The following is a 17,333-nucleotide window of genomic DNA, read 5'->3' as shown; positions in this document are numbered from 1 at the left end:
CTAATGCTGGTGGTGATTTACGGTAGGTAGTGAAGCACGCTAATTACAGCAATGGCATTCACAGGAAATGCTCGAATGGGTGACCTGTATGTACTCAGCACGCCGTCGGACCATTGATTGTCGCGTCTGTGCGAAACGTTCTGGCATGTCCTCAATGATACCAGCAGCGACGGCAATTCTAGCGAAGCTGCTTTCTACTGTTTCCACACCGGTTTCATACAGCAGCTGCTTCATATCCCGCCAGAAGCAGAAATCCACACACTGGAGGTCAGGTGAAGCGTATGGCCAGGCCACAGGGCTATCTTGCCCGAGCCATAGATTCTAGCTTCCCGAAAGGAAGCTCTCAGGTGATTCCTTACAGCACTGCTGAAATAGCCTGGCGTCCCATCGTGCTGGAAATACGTGCTTTGTCTAACATTCAGAGGTATATACTCCAGCAATTCTGACAACACTTAAGCCTCCATGATGCAATATCTCCGTCCGTTGAGGTGGAATAGAAAAATCAACCTATCGTCCAGAATGCCAGTCCACACATTAACATCGAACCGCTGTCGATGATCACGAGGTCGAGTACCTCGTGGATTCACGTGTGCCCAAACTTGCGAACAGCCTTCACTAGTAAACAAAGCCTTGCGGTTGAAACCTTCCCGTCTCCTCTACATCTCTTTTGTTACGCAAACTTCCCTTCTACAGTAACCTATAAAACTTTCCCTTAGGATTTCTATCTCTTACTTAATAATAACAAATGAAGTCTTCCCTTTGAAGTTAATTCTCTTTCTCAGTCTTAGCATACAAATTTAAATGCTGCTTATTAAAAGTGATTTTCTCATTATTTTGACGAAACATAGAATGTGTCGTCGTCGTGGCCCTCAGTCGTTACCAGCAATAACCCAAAACTGTTCCTTACCTTTTTTACTGTTACTGGATCGCCATCTGCTACATCTAACTGCGACATGAATACAGTTACTCCGTTTTACTATACTCTATTAGCTGCCCGTGGGCTGTCCTAATTAGTGGCTGTATTTATTACCAAAGCTGAAGTTATTCTTTAATAGCAAAGCTGACGTTATTCTTTAATTAATTTGACTGAAGTTAAGAAATTCATAGTTAAACTTTTTCTTGACAACAATAAAATTTTGCAAAGTTTTACGTTGATGGTTTTTGGAATGGATTATAATCAGTAATGCAATATTGCCGCCAAAAATTAATTATATTCTGAATGAAACGATTTTACAAACGTTAAAATGGGACTTACTGTTTACAATAATCTTACAACTAGCATTGCGCAAACATACCTTCAGTAATCTTGAGTATCTCAAAAAAATAATTCCATAATAATAGGTCCTCTTATGATAATAGTTAGCTGATGTCTCTGTACATCCGTTTATAATCTCTTGTAAATCATAGCTGGTGGCTGGCAGGCACACCGCTCCTCTCAACCTCTCGCTTCAGACCTGCTACCGGCACGCTTCACTTCTCGCTTACTAATGACTACCTACGAACACTAAAGTGCCGTCTCTCCCGCCAACAATGCTTTCTAATGCGGACAGTCCCTGCTACCATCACAAAATGTATCAATGTGCGGTATTTCCCGCTCTTTTCTTAAAATGTATCTATACGCGGTCTCTCCGGCCCGTTTTAAAATTATATCAATGAGCGGTCTCTCCTGCTGACAATACTTTGGTGCAGACATTCCCTGCTACCACAATTATTTCCAACACGACAAATATTAATTATTCCTACTTAATCCTATTAATAAAATATAAACATCTTTCATAAATTGTGGTTTGACAATAGAAATATACACGTCTTACACGGTGTACAGGATTTTGGCCAGAAAAAATGGGGGCATTGTACAAACAACAGTGTGAAACAGTGTGTTTTCAAGCAGATCTCAGAACCGACCATCCTTATACAGAGCAGTTTTGAATGTCGGTAGAGATTCCCAGTCAGTTTACGTCAGCACCACCAACGTAATGTTCCCTAATATTACAGTCGAGTATTTCTCAGCACAACCTTCCCTGCAACAATCTTACAGCCTTTTCAGACTGTTTCTGACCATCCTGTATGCAAGATGAAGAAAAATTCCCGCACTCGGACTTCGCAGCGCTATTTCTCACATCCTAGCAATACAAAATTTTGTCCTGCGCATATCACGGACAGTAAATGAGCGTTAACAATTGGCAGTCGGGTAACACTGTAATCAGGTGTACGGTAACTAACTCTGTTAGCAAGGGAGCATTGCTGTGAAATAACATTTCTCCTTTGACTATTAACAGTTCGTGATGACTGGGTGTTGTGTGCTGTCCTTAGGTTAGTTAGGTTTAAGTAGTTCTAAGTTCTAGGGGACTGATGACCATAGATGTTAAGTCCCATAGAGCTCAGAGCCATTTGAACCATTTTATTAACAGTTTTCTTGACTGGCGTGTGTACATGTGGGTTTGTCGCTCTTGTGTTGCTCAACTATGTGTAAGTTGCTTTTCCGAACATGAAGTAATGGAACGTGGAATGACTCTCAGTTGTGAGGTAAAGTAAAATAGGAAAGTTTGGATAAACTGTTTAAACTTAGGATGTTTTTTTTTCAAATTATTTTGTTGTTCCTGAATATACAAACCAACATCATGATTTGAAACAAACAACCTAAGTATAAACAATTGTTCCTAAACTTTCTTATCTGCACTTTACCACATTGTATTACTTCATGTTCGGAAAAGTAACTCACACATAGTTGAGGTACACAAGCGCGACAAAAATCACATGTACACACGATAGTCAAGAAAACTGTAAGTAGTCAATGGAGATATGTTATGTAATTTGTTGGAGAAATCTTTTCATTTGCTTTTATTTTCTTTGTTTTAAACTAACGGTTACATATTGCTGCGAAGTAAATCTCGTTTCCAAGTGGTGAGAAGCTGCGACCAGAGAAGAAGTAACTTTCCTTCCTTTTCCTTACGTTTATTAGCTGTGAATAGCTCAAAATGGTTCAAATGGCTCTGAGCACTATGGGGCTTAACTTCTGAGGTCATCAGTCACCTAGAACTTAGAACTACTTAAACCTAACTAACCTAAGGACAACACACACATCCATGCCCGAGGCAGGATTCGAACCTGCGATCGTAGCGGTCGCGCGGTTCCAGACTGAAGCGCCTAGAACCGCTCGGCCAATATTGCCGGTAGCTGTGAATAGCATTCATGCGCAACATTCATTTGGATATTAAAAGAAGAAACCCACTACATGAATGTGATGCCCTCATCATATTCTCATGCACCCAAGCTGGGAGAAAAAGCTGTACATCTCCTACAGTGATTACGATATTACAGTGAAATATATAATGAATAATTATTGTCATGTACGTGTTTAAAAATGTAGTCAGTCTGCTATTGACCACTCTCGGGCTACTTTCACTTTAATGATATGAGCTGTAACATTTGTAATGTGGTCGAGCTCTGTAATATTCTTGGTTTATAAAAAAGTTAAAAAAGTCGGTTGCAATGTATAGCGTTTTGAGTTAGCATGCAGGAGGTAGAGGGTTCGATTCTGGGTAGAGGCATTTTTTTGTGTAGAAGGTAGTCTGCGTGGTACGGTATATGGCATCTTAATCCTCATTAGTGATTGCAGTGGGTCTTCACAAAAATTTTGCAATTTCGTACTGCCAACACGGAAACGGAAATAAAATCGTTTTCACTGGTCAGCTTTTAAAGAAGGCTTTTACACGTCGTAGACGCGAATTGTCTCTCATCACAGCCTTTGCTAGATTCCAAACCTATTTTCTGCGTACCCTACCCAGTGGCCCCACCGAAATTATTTGCAAATAATTTGCTAGCCCTACTGGTGGCGTAAGGCCCTAACGAAATGTAATGAACCTGTACGTGGCAAGAATAATAGTTGCTATTAATCAATGGGACCATTGACGGAGGTTGCACACGAAACCGTTTGGAATATGGTAGGTGCAGTGGTGTGAAATAATTCGCGTCCACGACATGTCAAAGGTTTCTTTACATTTGACCGACGAAAACGACTGTATTTCCATTTCTGTGTGCGTAGTACGTAGGCGCAAATGTTTTGTAGAAGACCCACTGTAATCGCAGTATGACGATTAAGACGCCAGATACTGTACCACGTAGATTAATTTTAGGAAATTAAACAAATAAGCTTCTTCCCAGAATCGAACCCTCGACCTCCTGTATGCTAACCCAAAACGCAACAGGAAGAGCTACCGTAACGTGATTACAATCTTTAACTTTCATTTACTGCCCGAAATATGCGCAGGACGAAATTTTGTGAGAGACATTCTGTACTGCTAGTATGTGAAGAATCGCGCTCGGAATTCAGAGTGTGCGAATTTTTCTTCACCCTACATACTAGGGCGCGTCATTCACAATGTGTGTTTCACCCACTAAGCTCTTCGTCTGTTACACTACCATCATAACGTAGAATATACGTTCTAAATACTTGTTCTCAGTGACAAGTATCGGCAATTCCTCGTCGCAGCATGTCTGCTCTATTGTGATGCAGAAAATAGCATATGCTTCTCACAGTATATCAATCATTGCTTCTGAAGTTGGTATTCGAAAATAAAATGCAATTTTCCTCCTCATCAGGCATTTGACAACCAAAGCTCGGATAAAAGCGTTTTCTAGACTTTTCTCTACATGAAGTCCTCTAGCTAGAAGCATTGATGTTGCTCCTATATAGCGAGCACATCATTTTCTGCGGGGGAAACTCCCACAATTCGCATGTTTTTTACACGTTTCACTTGATCAGCGCGAGATCTTCAGAACTGTGGAAAGAGAATAAGAGTAGTACATTGTTTCAGCTTAAAACGTAATAGCTCACATTTCGTAGCCGATCACCACACGTTACAAATCTAGCGCCGCCGTCATACGTAAAAAGGAGTAAGTTGGTTGTATACAGTTAACGTGTGCGCTCTGTTATCAGGCACATTCTAAGATTAAACCGCACTGCAAACCATTTCTTGTCGATCGACTCAAAGCCCTATCGATAATCGCTTTCCTTGAAACATCATCAAGCCTAATGTAAAACAATGTAACACAAAAAACACTAATATCACTAAACAAAGGCAAGAAACCGCTGCTTTTTCTGGGCGTTCACGCGTACATGTTTAATAAAACATACATGATTATTAAAATAATTTTAGAAAAATGTAGTAAATTTAAAACTAAAATTACAACTGCCACTTTTATGGGCGTTAATACACATCAGTCAAGTATGTAACAGGTTATTAACGCCATTAATACTGACGAATATTGACGCAGGTCAACCGTACCATTCAGATGTGGTGGCTTGATTCCTCTTACAACTCTCAGAGTGTAGTATATGAAGAGGGAGCTATTTACGACATACATATTTACACTGACGACCCAAAACATAATGACCTTGCCCACCACAAGGTTGTATGCCGCCTGGTGGCTCTGAAGCTACGTGACGCGACAAGAGAAGTATATGAGGAGAACAGAGGCAAATGGGGAATCATTGTACCGGTGATACGTGGCTCAGATGCCAAAATTTACCGACTTAGTGACTTTCACAAATGCCAAATTGTTGTGGCCCAGTGCCTGGGAGCGAGCATCTCGGAAACGGCGCAGATGGTCAGCTGTTCGCGTGCTACTGTCGTGAGCATCTATGGAATGTGGTTGAAGAATGCTGAAACCACGAGCAGGCGACAAGAATATGGACGTCCGTATTTTATCACAGAACATAGATCGGAAGCTAGCCGGTATCTAAAGCGGGATAGGCGGTGATCTGTGGCAGATCTGAAGACAGAGCACAGTGCTCGAGCAGGTATAAGTGTTTTGGAGCACACCGTTCACACCACAGTGTTGAACATGGTGTTCTGCAACAGAGGACCCCTACATGTTCTCTTGTTGACCCAGCAACATCTTCAGTTATCATTACCGTGGGTACGGGGTCATTGAGATTGGACCACGGATCAATGGAATCGTGTCGCCTGGTCGGATGAATTCAGTTTATTGTTACACGAGGTCGGTGGTCGTGACCAGATATATGTTGACTCAGGGATCGAGACGTGGCTGCATGATCCGTTACAGCCATGCGGATAACATGCCTGTCACCTCGACTGCTAGTGATACGAGGCCGTAGGGATCCAGCACGGCGATCCGTATTATCCTCCTGAATCCACTGATTCCATATTCTGCTAAAAGTCATTGAATCTCGACCAACGCGAGCAGCAATGTCGCGATACGATAAACCGCAATCGCGAAAGGCTACAATCCGACCTTAATCAAAGTCCTTACACGAGGCATCACAACAATGTTTCACCAGGCAACGGCGGTCAACTGTTGTTTGTGTATGAGAAATCGGTTGGAAACTTTCGTCATGTCAGCACGTTGTAGGTGTCGCCACCGGCGCCAACATTGTGTGAATACTCTGAAAAGCTAATCATTTGCATATCACAGCATCTTCTTCCTGTCGGCTAAATGTCGCGTCTGTAGCACGTCATCTGAATGGTGTAGCAACTTTAATGGCCAGTAGTGTATGTTACGGGGGACATTCACCTGGGCTCCCTTGGGACCTACGGTAGTAATTGGAGGCACCATGGCAGCTGGGGATTACGTGAACATTATTAGGGATCATCTGTAATCCCTTATGCTTGACGTCTCGCCCAACGGCAGTGCCATCTTCCAGCAGGATAACTGTCCGTGACACAATGCCAGAATCGTGCTGCAATGGTTTCAGGAGCATGGTAGTGAACTCACGTTGATGTCTTGGTCACCAAAATGCGATGAAATCCCAACTGGGACGCTATGGGACACCATCTCTGCCCACAAAAAACAACCGCCCGTAAATTGCGGGAAGTGCTACAAATCTCTGGACACCTAACAAGGCCTTGTCGAATCCATGGCACGCAGAATCACTGCTGAATTGCGTTCCAGAAGTCGATCAACACGTATTTAAGTAAGTAATCGTAATGTTTTGGCTTATCAGTATATTTACAGCATACATATTTTGTACATACAGAAATTTGCGCGTACTCACGAAGGTAACAAATTTGAAACTGCATGTAATTTTCGTATTTAAACCACACGGAAATTAGGAAGATCATTCATGCTGGCTCTGCTGACGTCGTAAAGATGGTAGAGTCGCCGCTTTTACGGGCATGAAGATTTATAATAAATTATAAAATATCCTGTCTCCAACAAGCATCTCTCCATAAATCGCTAAGCAGCTCTCAGCTCTTGGGTCCATGTCCTGCACGTATGAACCAAAGTGTTAATAAACAGGCTCTGAAGAATTACCTGTTCAGACACATGGGTTCTTCATTTTTAGAACTTTATGTAGCTTACCAAATACTTCGCAAACTGATTTCAATCATCTGTCCATTTTTCCATGCAAGGCAGTCTGTCTTCAGCTCAGAAAAAACATATCAAGCGCTTCTGTGACTTTACTGATTATTCTCTCTGTTTTCTCCCCTCCATTACCACATTGAAGATTCCTTGATACCTCGGAATGTTTTCTATCAAACGATCCCTTCTATTAGTCGATTGGTGCCATAACATTTATTCCCCATATCGATTAGTGCCTCTTCATTAATTATCCAATCTCTCTGTGTAACGTCAGCACTCTTCTGTACCACCACATTTCAACCGATTCTGCTCTCTTTTTACAAATCAGTAGAATGGCCTGTCCAAGCCTGATGCCCACATTTCATCAGGTGCTTGGCAGTAAATTATAGAAAAAGGGGTGAGGTTGGTGGTCTTAACACCACCAACGAAGTTCAAAAGCTCAGATTTGATATGACATGAAAAGAAGTCGGACTTAATGCTATCGACAGATTAAACTCACTTAAGTATGACTAATTTTACAGTTATTTAAGAAAATCTGTTAACATCACGAAAGTCGACCCCGATATTGATTCGAAAGAAAATTATTAAGAAGTAAGAAAATCGCGTCATTTTCGGCTAAGGAAACGCTGTTGTTTTGTACAACTTTTGTCACTATTTTTATCACCATTTTTTGAAATAAATACCTAGCTACGTGATGTTCTGCCTCAAGTAGAGAATGTATTTCGTGTCAAATGACATTAATACTAATTTTGTTGTGTTTCATTCTTTTTATAGTTGCTATATTTACAATAAATTTAAAAAAATTATTTAACTGTATATGATTTATAAAAAAGTCAAAATCCGCTGAACAAATTGAAGTTAATTGCTGTAAAATGATGTAAGTACAACCTGCCTTGTACATGTTTCTTCGTTGCATCTCATAAAAGCCAAAATAAGTTGTGGAAAAAAACAAAACTGACCAGCATTTTAAGAGATTATGAAATATTAAGCGTGCATGTAGGGCGTATTTTATCTTAATAATTAGTCGATGATAAAGCTAATTATTTAATTTTATAAAAAGCCCAAATAAAATGTGGAATAAAACGAAACTAAGCAGCATTTTAACAGATTATGAAATATTAAGCGTGCATGTAGGACGTATTTTATCTTAATAGTGAGACAATGTTAAAGCTAATTATTTAATTTTATAAAAAGACCAAATAAATTGTGGAAGAAAACGAAACTAACCAGCATTTTAACAGATTATGAAATATTAAGCGTGCATCTAGGATGTATTTTATCTTAATAATGACACGGTGTTAAAGCTACTTATTTACTTTTATAAAAATCCAAAATAAATTGTGGAAGAAAACGAAACTGACCAGCATTTTCATAGATTAAGAAATATTAAGCGTTCATTTAGGATGTATTTTATCTCAATAATGAGATTCTGCTAAAGCTTCTTATTTAATTTCGTTGAAAGGGTGCTTTTTTCTAGGAAACATTGTTTTAACATTTCTATAACATAAATAAAGTGCAACGAAGGAAATACTATATCTGTAAGCCAGAGAAATGATGATTTTCTTATAAGACCATCATCCTACTTCAGAGACAACACAAAACGGCAAAAGGGGAAAGAAAACTTTTGTGATCAGTTTTTTAGAGCACTTCGTGATGTTAAAATCTGAGGGATAACTTCAAAAATGGCTCTGAGCACTATGGGACTTAACATCTGAGGTCATCAGTGCCCTAGAACTTAGAACTACTTAACCCCTAAACTTACCTAAGGACATCACACACATCCATGCCCGAGGCAGGATTCGAACCTGCGACCGTAGCAGTCACGCGGTTCCGGACGGAAGCGCCTTGAAGAGGGACAATTGCCACGGTGTTCCAGATTTCGTATACAATCGACGGCGGAGAAACTGAGGCCCATGAGACAAGGAAGTGAAAACAGTAAACAAACTGCGAACTGCACTTTTCACCCTACATCAAAGTTTTACTGTGGCAACGCCATCAGTGAAGTCATTTGCATCTTCGTTAATGTGACTGCGAAAATTGTATCTCTGGGGCATTATACCGGTACCCTACTGTTAACATTACCTTGTTCACTGCATGACAAACATTAGTCTTCGAAGTGCCTAATCACCAAGACAACCAAAACGTTTTGTGTCATGATTTGGTTGGTGCCTCTTTCAGTGCTGCCGCCCTCCTCAAATGCTGTTTGTCAACTGTAAAGATGGGACCATGACTGTTACACCTTTGAAAGGGTAACATTAAGTCGAGCTTGTAAAAAGAAACATAACAGAATAGGGAAGATACGAACAGTCCATTCCTCCAGTGAGAAATGGTCGGTGGAGACGATAACTTGCATCCAAGGTAGCAAGCAGTCGTGAAAAATTGCCGAAAATATCATATGTATTCTGCCCAATGACTCACTAGAAGGACGCAAATCAAGTTACTGCCGCTTCTCCGCCACTGCAACTTCCGTTATGTCGCCATCAAAGGCGTCCAGCTAACGCGGAGTCGGTGAGTAAAACGCAATATCCGCACACCACAGCCATCTAGCGGGCCGCATCCACACTAGTTGCCTTTCGTGGAGCTCACTCCAGGGAGCTGCTGCCCCTTGCGGCAGATAGGGGATTCACGACCGGTAGATTTCCTGTGGGTGATTATGTGCTACGTTATAATATCCGGGACTGCAATTAATATTTGGTTTCTTCCTATTTCGTTTATCTCTTCGCCGTTTCGAGTAGTTTTCATTTTCAAACACATATTCAACAAACTAGTGAAATTTGAATAAATGAAAAACCAAATTTCGAAAGTAACGTAGGAAGATAATATTTACAAAAACAATATTACGCAGCACAGCACTAGAATATTGGAATAATACTGGAGCTCTGCCAATTTGTGGAATATATCTTGTGCTTTGTAGCCGCTTTTAAACGCTCTCTTACGTTTCTAGCGATTCTTGCGGTGCCTTGAGACCCAATAAGAACCCATTCTTTCCTTAACTTCGTTTTCAGATCTCCTTTTGAGTTGATGGTGCTTCTCCTTTCCTTCTAAGTTCTTCCAATACTCTCTACAGGATTAAGGCCTGAACAAAGTTTGGAATACTGGAAAAGAAGCCATTCTTTTATTACGTTTTTTGAATGATTTCTTTATTATGTGCAACTTGTGTTTCAGGTCACGGAAAAATATAAATCAAGATTTAATTCCAACTTTTCTCCACACCCGTCAAGGTTCACTTCACTTCGCCCCTTGCGAAGTGAACCTTTTTGCTTCGGTTCACGTTATTCAGCCGTGCGAGATTAGCTGAGCGGTTCAGCATGTTCGGTCAGAGAGTTAGCTGCTCTCTGTAATAAAAAAAACTGAGTTAAGAGATCAACAACGAACTTAAATGGATGTCTTACGACGTCCGCCCCGAGCAGATGCAACATAATCAAAAAAAAAAGAAAAAAAAACAGCGGTCTAGGGCGCTGAAGTCATGAACTGTTCGGCTGGGCCCGGCGGAGGTTCGAATCCTCCCTCGGGCATGGGTGTGTGTGTTTGTCCTTATTATAATTTAGGTTAAGTAGTGTGTAAGCTTAGGGCCTGATGACCTTAGCAGTTAAGTGCCATAAGATTTCACACACACACACACACACACACACACACACGTTATTCAAACTGCGCAGTTTCCATGCCACTATTACATTGTATACCTCTCCTCCGACAATAATTCGGATAGCTGATTGACTTACTTCCTCACTACGTTGTTGAAGGGTCTCAATTCGAATTTTAGTGCACTAAAACGTAAGATCTCGCTGACTGCGACGCATCGCACAATATCTTGAAGCTAATGGATTAATTTTGGGTAGGCTTATATTTTTATACATGCTTCGATTTTTCTTTAAATTACTAATCACTTGTAGGTTGTTTAACCAATCTTCTCTCTGTGATAATTGTGCAGATAGATCGTAGCCTATGACATGTCACTGATTTGCGAAGACTATTTTTTATTCTTTTAAGGACGCTCATACTTCTTGCGTAAGGAAATGTAGTGACAACAACTGTAAGAATCAATTTGACAAAGTTTACTACTACCTTACAAATATTTTGAAGATCATTGTCCATACGAATGTCAGAAGGTGTATGGTAAGTATTCGTTTTTGGCAACGTAAATGTGTACTAACTCATTTTCCAGTCGTTCTTTGTTGAAGAATGTGTGAGTTGTGAGAAGCCCGCTGAATTTCATTGTTGGGAATTAGATTTCTGAAGTGAGTCTTGTGGAGCAACTCCATAAACGGAATATTCTGAAAATCTACAAAACGCATTTCCGTTTGCAGTTTCATATTATCTAAAATCTCATAAGATTTTGTGTAGAAGTGCGTAGATATGGTCAACAGATACAACTGTTTCTTTATAAAGACAAAGCAGGATAAGGAATTGAGTTTTATTAAGAATGCTACTGAAGCCGGAAGCACTGTTGAACAACTCTGCATTCCAATCTTCATCATTTCTGGTGAATTTTGGAAAATGTCAATATTTAAGATATATTGTCTGAACATATCGCTAACTGAAATTCCAGCATGCAGTGCATGATGGACGCTTTCTGAATCCTTTATTTTCTAAGAGTTTAATTCTCCTTAAGCTCTTGCTAAACAATGAATAGAATGTTACAAGATTGTAAATGGAAAGCTTAACTGTTTTGATATTTTTAGAACAACGTCACAGCACTAGATTAAGTCCATGAGCCAAACAGTACAAAAAACATAGGTCACAGACGTTTTGTTCAGCAACATTTTGGACACTTCCACGTTTATCTGCCGATACTGAGGCTTCATCATACGTTTGGCTCAATATTTTGTCAGTAATTCGCAAAATATCAAGTGCATTGAGTACAATTACTGATAAACTCTGGGCAGTTTTGTCACTAGAAACACTGTGAAAGCCAATAAATCTGACTATGGGACCGCCTTGTGTACAAAACCTGAGGATAATACTCATCTGTAGCTAACAAGAAACATCCAACTTTCCATCTTATGGCACTCCGACGAAATCATACGACTCTAACGCTTCTTTAATGCAATCTTGATTTAAATTGGTAACCGATTCAATTAATTCATTTTTAATTGTGCTTGATTTTCCTTTGAACCCAGAAGTGCTCGGCAAGTGATCACGATTAAAGTGTTCGTCTCTATATAAAGGGTCTAGTAATTCAACGTAATTGCCTCTGTTACCGGAACTTTCATCTTTAAAGTGTCCTTTGAACGCAAGCCCTTGCTTGCCCAAGAAACAGACATCAATAAGTTTCTTAATTACTAATCCAATTTATTGCGCAATTGCATTATGTTTTGTGGCTAGAAGTTTGTCTTCATCCTAGATTGACTGTTCAGTTAGTCCATGACCCAACAACTGATAACTATTTTGATTCTGAAGGTGCTGTCTTGAATTCAGGTGTTCCTGGGCTTTTCTTATTTTCTCCTTTCAAACTATTGTCGTACACACCCCGAGAGTGCCTGACGTCCATTCTTCTTCAGTCCCACGCTCACCAAATAAAATACATGTGTAACAATACGGTTTACTTGTTACAGAACATCGAAACAAAATTAAGTCATTTAAGGGGGGAAGGTACCAGTCAAGAAGAAGTGTGAAAATCAAATTTTGGTCCAAATAGTTTTCGTGAAATCGAATGATAAGTGTGTCAAAGCAGTGGAATCACCATGTGTCTGCACAGGCGAGCAGTGCAGTGATGACAAAATCCCGCACAGCGCGGAATGCGGGGAGCACGTGTCTGCAGCAGCGAAAGGGTTAATGAAGAGACAAAGCACTAGAAATTTCAAAAAATTACATTCAAACGAATTTAATTCGTGAGGTAAGATAAGACACTTCGATATTGTTTTCAAATAATGAAAATATAAAGCATTGCAGAAAGTTTGAACTCACAACCTTTTGCGTAGCAGTCCAACACTTTCACCGTTACGCTATGGCGGCTCATTTTACTGCACTACCCTGTGAGGGCTATAACACGTCACGAAAAATACTGACAAACACTGTTGGTATAACTATGAATTACTCATGCTTCATCGAAGTACACTCCTGGAAATTGAAATAAGAACACCGTTAATTCATTGTCCCAGGAAGGGGAAACTTTATTGACACATTCCTGGGGTCAGATACATCACATGATCACACTGACAGAACCACAGGCACATAGCCTCAGGCAACAGAGCATGCACAATGTCGGCACTAGTACAGTGTATATCCACCTTTCGCAGCAATGCAGGCTGCTATTCTCCCATGGAGACGATCGTAGAGATGCTGGATGTAGTCCTGTGGAACGGCTTGCCATGCCATTTCCACCTGGCGCCTCAGTTGGACCAGCGTTCGTGCTGGACGTGCAGACCGCGTGAGACGACGCTTCATCCAGTCCCAAACATGCTCAATGCCGGACAGATCCGGAGATCTTGCTGGCCAGGGTAGTTGACTTACACCTTCTAGAGCACGATGGGTGGCACGGGATACATGCGGACGTGCATTGTCCTGTTGGAACAGCAAGTTCCCTTGCCGGTCTAGGAATGGTAGAACGATGGGTTCGATGACGGTTTGGATGTACCGTGCACTATTCAGTGTCCCCTCGACGATCACCAGTGGTGTACGGCCAGTGTAGGAGATCGCTCCCAACACCATGATGCCGGGTGTTGGCCCTGTGTGCCTCGGTCGTATGCAGTCCTGATTGTGGCGCTCACCTGCACGGCGCCAAACACGCATACGACCATCATTGGCACCAAGGCAGAAGCGACTCTCATCGCTGAAGACGACACGTCTCCATTCGTCCCTCCATTCACGCCTGTCGCGACACCACTGGAGGAGGGCTGCACGATGTTGGGGCGTGAGCGGAAGACGGCCTAACGGTGTGCGGGACCGTAGCCCAGCTTCATGGAGACGGTTGCGAATGGTCCTCGCCGATACCCCAGGAGCAACAGTGTCCCTAATTTGCTGGGAAGTGGCGGTGCGGTCCCCTACGGCACTGCGTAGCATCCTACGGTCTTGGCGTGCATCCGTGCGTCGCTGCGGTCCGGTCCCAGGTCGACGGGCACGTGCACCTTCCGCCGACCACTGGCGACAACATCGATGTACTGTGGAGACCTCACGCCCCACGTGTTGAGCAATTCGGCGGTACGTCCACCCGGCCTCCCGCATGCCCAGTATACGCCCTCGCTCAAAGTCCGTCAACTGCACATACGGTTCACGTCCACGCTGTCGCGGCATGCTACCAGTGTTAAAGACTGCGATGGAGCTCCGTATGCCACGGCAAACTGGCTGACACTGACGGCGGCGGTGCACAAATGCTGCGCAGCTAGCGCCATTCGACGGCCAACATCGCGGTTCTTGGTGTGTCCGCTGTCCCGTGCGTGTGATCATTGCTTGTACAGCCCTCTCGCAGTGTCCGGAGCAAGTATGGTGGGTCTGACACACCGGTGTCAATGTGTTCTTTTTTCCATTTCCAGGAGTGTACAATAGGAAATGAACAATTGCCGCTGTTCTTTATTGCGAAAAAGCGGTTCGTGAGATTGATACAAACACCTTTCCTTGCTATCGCCTGAACTAGGAGTCTTATTGCTTGTTTGGTTTAATTAATTAATAGAATATGAAGCAATTGGTATAAAGAATGCTTTTTCCAAACTTACTATAAAAGAATGTCTGCTATCAAGACATTGCTTTTGTTCTATTACTTTATTTATGACTGAACGTTTCTAAAACTGAAGACACTCGTCCATGCTCTGCACTGCAGTCGAGATCTGGCAACGTCGTTCTCTGTTCATTGGCTGACTGTGTTTTGTGACGTCAGATGCGCAGAACGAATCTAAACTCGGCCGCCAATATAAATGACGCGCACTTTAGTAGCGGTTTGGGGCGTAGCTCCTACATTGTACTGCTTTTTATGGGCGACCCGAAGTCTCAGAGCTTGCAGCCTAAGGGTGTCATACCAACCACTACACATTTTTCAGGTTCCACTATCTATGTAATAAAGGAATGTAGAGTGGCCGAAACTTCGCTATCCAATCTCTGTCTCTGCACATCTCTACTACACTTCGATGCATCATTAATCGACGTTTAGTATTATTGTTTTGATAACGTTTTACATTGTTGTTTTGTTTCAGCCATTGGCTATTTTATCCACATTTAGAATAAGTTTGCAAATATCCCGCCAGAGTGCACTACACTACAGTAACATACCAGTACTGCCATCTAGCGAGAGTTTCCTAAGTGGTTAGAGGACAAACCGCGCGATATTTGTCCCGTTACTTTACTTTCCTTGCTTGCTGAGGCTGACTGCTTTTGTTGTACCGTGTAATATTAGCAAGCTTCTTTTTCGGAGTATATTTTGCAAGATTTTAGTGAGTTTACTTGCTGGTGAATATCTGCGACATACTGCGAGTGTGAAACAAGCGCAATATGAATTCAGTGTGCAATTTAATAGGTAAAAACTTGGAACACGGCCATAGAATGAAAGTGAAAGAACTTTGTGCATCCAGACCCGCATTAAAGATCTCTCCGAAATTCGTCTTTCCATATGATTTGCTGCAAAGTGTCAGAAAATGTAATGATGACGTATAAAAACACTTACCCAAAGATTTTAACTAGAAATTAGCTTCTAATGATATTTAATATCTGATTATAGAAGATACAGTACGTAAAATTATGGGTAGAGAGTGATCTGCCCACCCCATCCACCTGAATTCTTAGTTGTTTGTGTCAGACTAATCTGTAGCATAACCTGAGGTCTATGTTGGCTCTGATCGATAAATGCCGCAGCCTTCCCCAGTATAGAAACCACGAGCCGCGCCTGGTCGTGAGTGATGCTATATTAACAACACTGAGAAAATATAAAACTAGATATTCAACATCAACTTACCGACATTAGGTTGAATGATGTATTATGTGACACAAGTTTTGTTCAATACACTACCTTCATCTAAAGCTGTATATAATGTAAATATCAAAACATACTTTAACGACACCAACTAAAAGCACTGCTTATATGAATGTACGTATACAGATTTTGTAGGCATACAACGAACAAATAGAAAGCTTATTTCGCAGCTGAGGTGGATCTCCTATTTGACTCAGGTCCTACCTCAGCTTTCCTTTTATACAATGGTTTGTCACCCCTATTTATAACATTTTGGACTACTGTGACATCAGACAAGCAACATAAATAATATTTTTCCTTTTGACAATATAGTGCACTCCATCAGTTTTTCCTGTGTAAACTCTTTCAGAATGCTACTTGAAATTATATTTTCCTTTCATGCCAACTCATAAAAAACGTAATTTGTGGATGGACTATGTTTCCTTTCTCAGGCTTCAAGGCCTGTCATGGATCCTCCTGCTTGATTCTAAGGTGAGTCTACTCCACAAACTGCGTCAACTATTAGTTCTTGTCCTTCGTATTCCTAAGCCAGGTTTCCAAAAACTTTTCCGTCGCCGCGCTCCGAACCCCCGCCATTGTGACTTGTCATTGCCGGGTACTCTACCGACACAAAGTGCGACAGTAGATTCCTTCCTCCTTCACACGCTACAGCAAATTCTGAATCCAGCGTTTAACCAAATGTGGAATATCGCACGATCCTTGTCAGATCACAATGCGGTTTGGACCAACAGATCTTAAATAACAGACCGAATACATACTAATTATGTTCTAACCTTCTTTCTTATATTAATCAACTATCATGATTCCAGAAGCTAAGAACTCTGAGATGAACCCTGAAATGATCGAAGTCAGTGAAATTACCTACCACCGCCACGTCTTACACTGTACTCTTTAAAAGAGCCACGCATGCTTCTCGACCTTCCAGAAATATTTCTGAGGAGATTATAAAAGGAAGAAAAAATACGCGTGGATTGACGTCTGTGAAAACATACGAGATGTAAAAGGAGCTGGAAACGACAGGAAGGCAAGAGCTATCTCTGTAGTCCAGAAAGTAAGGAGAAAGAAATTACTAACCAGAGCTCTTTGGCTTGTGAGTTTATTCTCTTGA

This window comes from Schistocerca americana, chromosome 7 (genome assembly GCF_021461395.2).
Source record: "Schistocerca americana isolate TAMUIC-IGC-003095 chromosome 7, iqSchAmer2.1, whole genome shotgun sequence".
In the NCBI taxonomy this organism is placed as follows: Eukaryota; Metazoa; Arthropoda; class Insecta; order Orthoptera; family Acrididae; genus Schistocerca; species Schistocerca americana.
Note: the sequence above shows the minus strand (reverse complement) of the source record.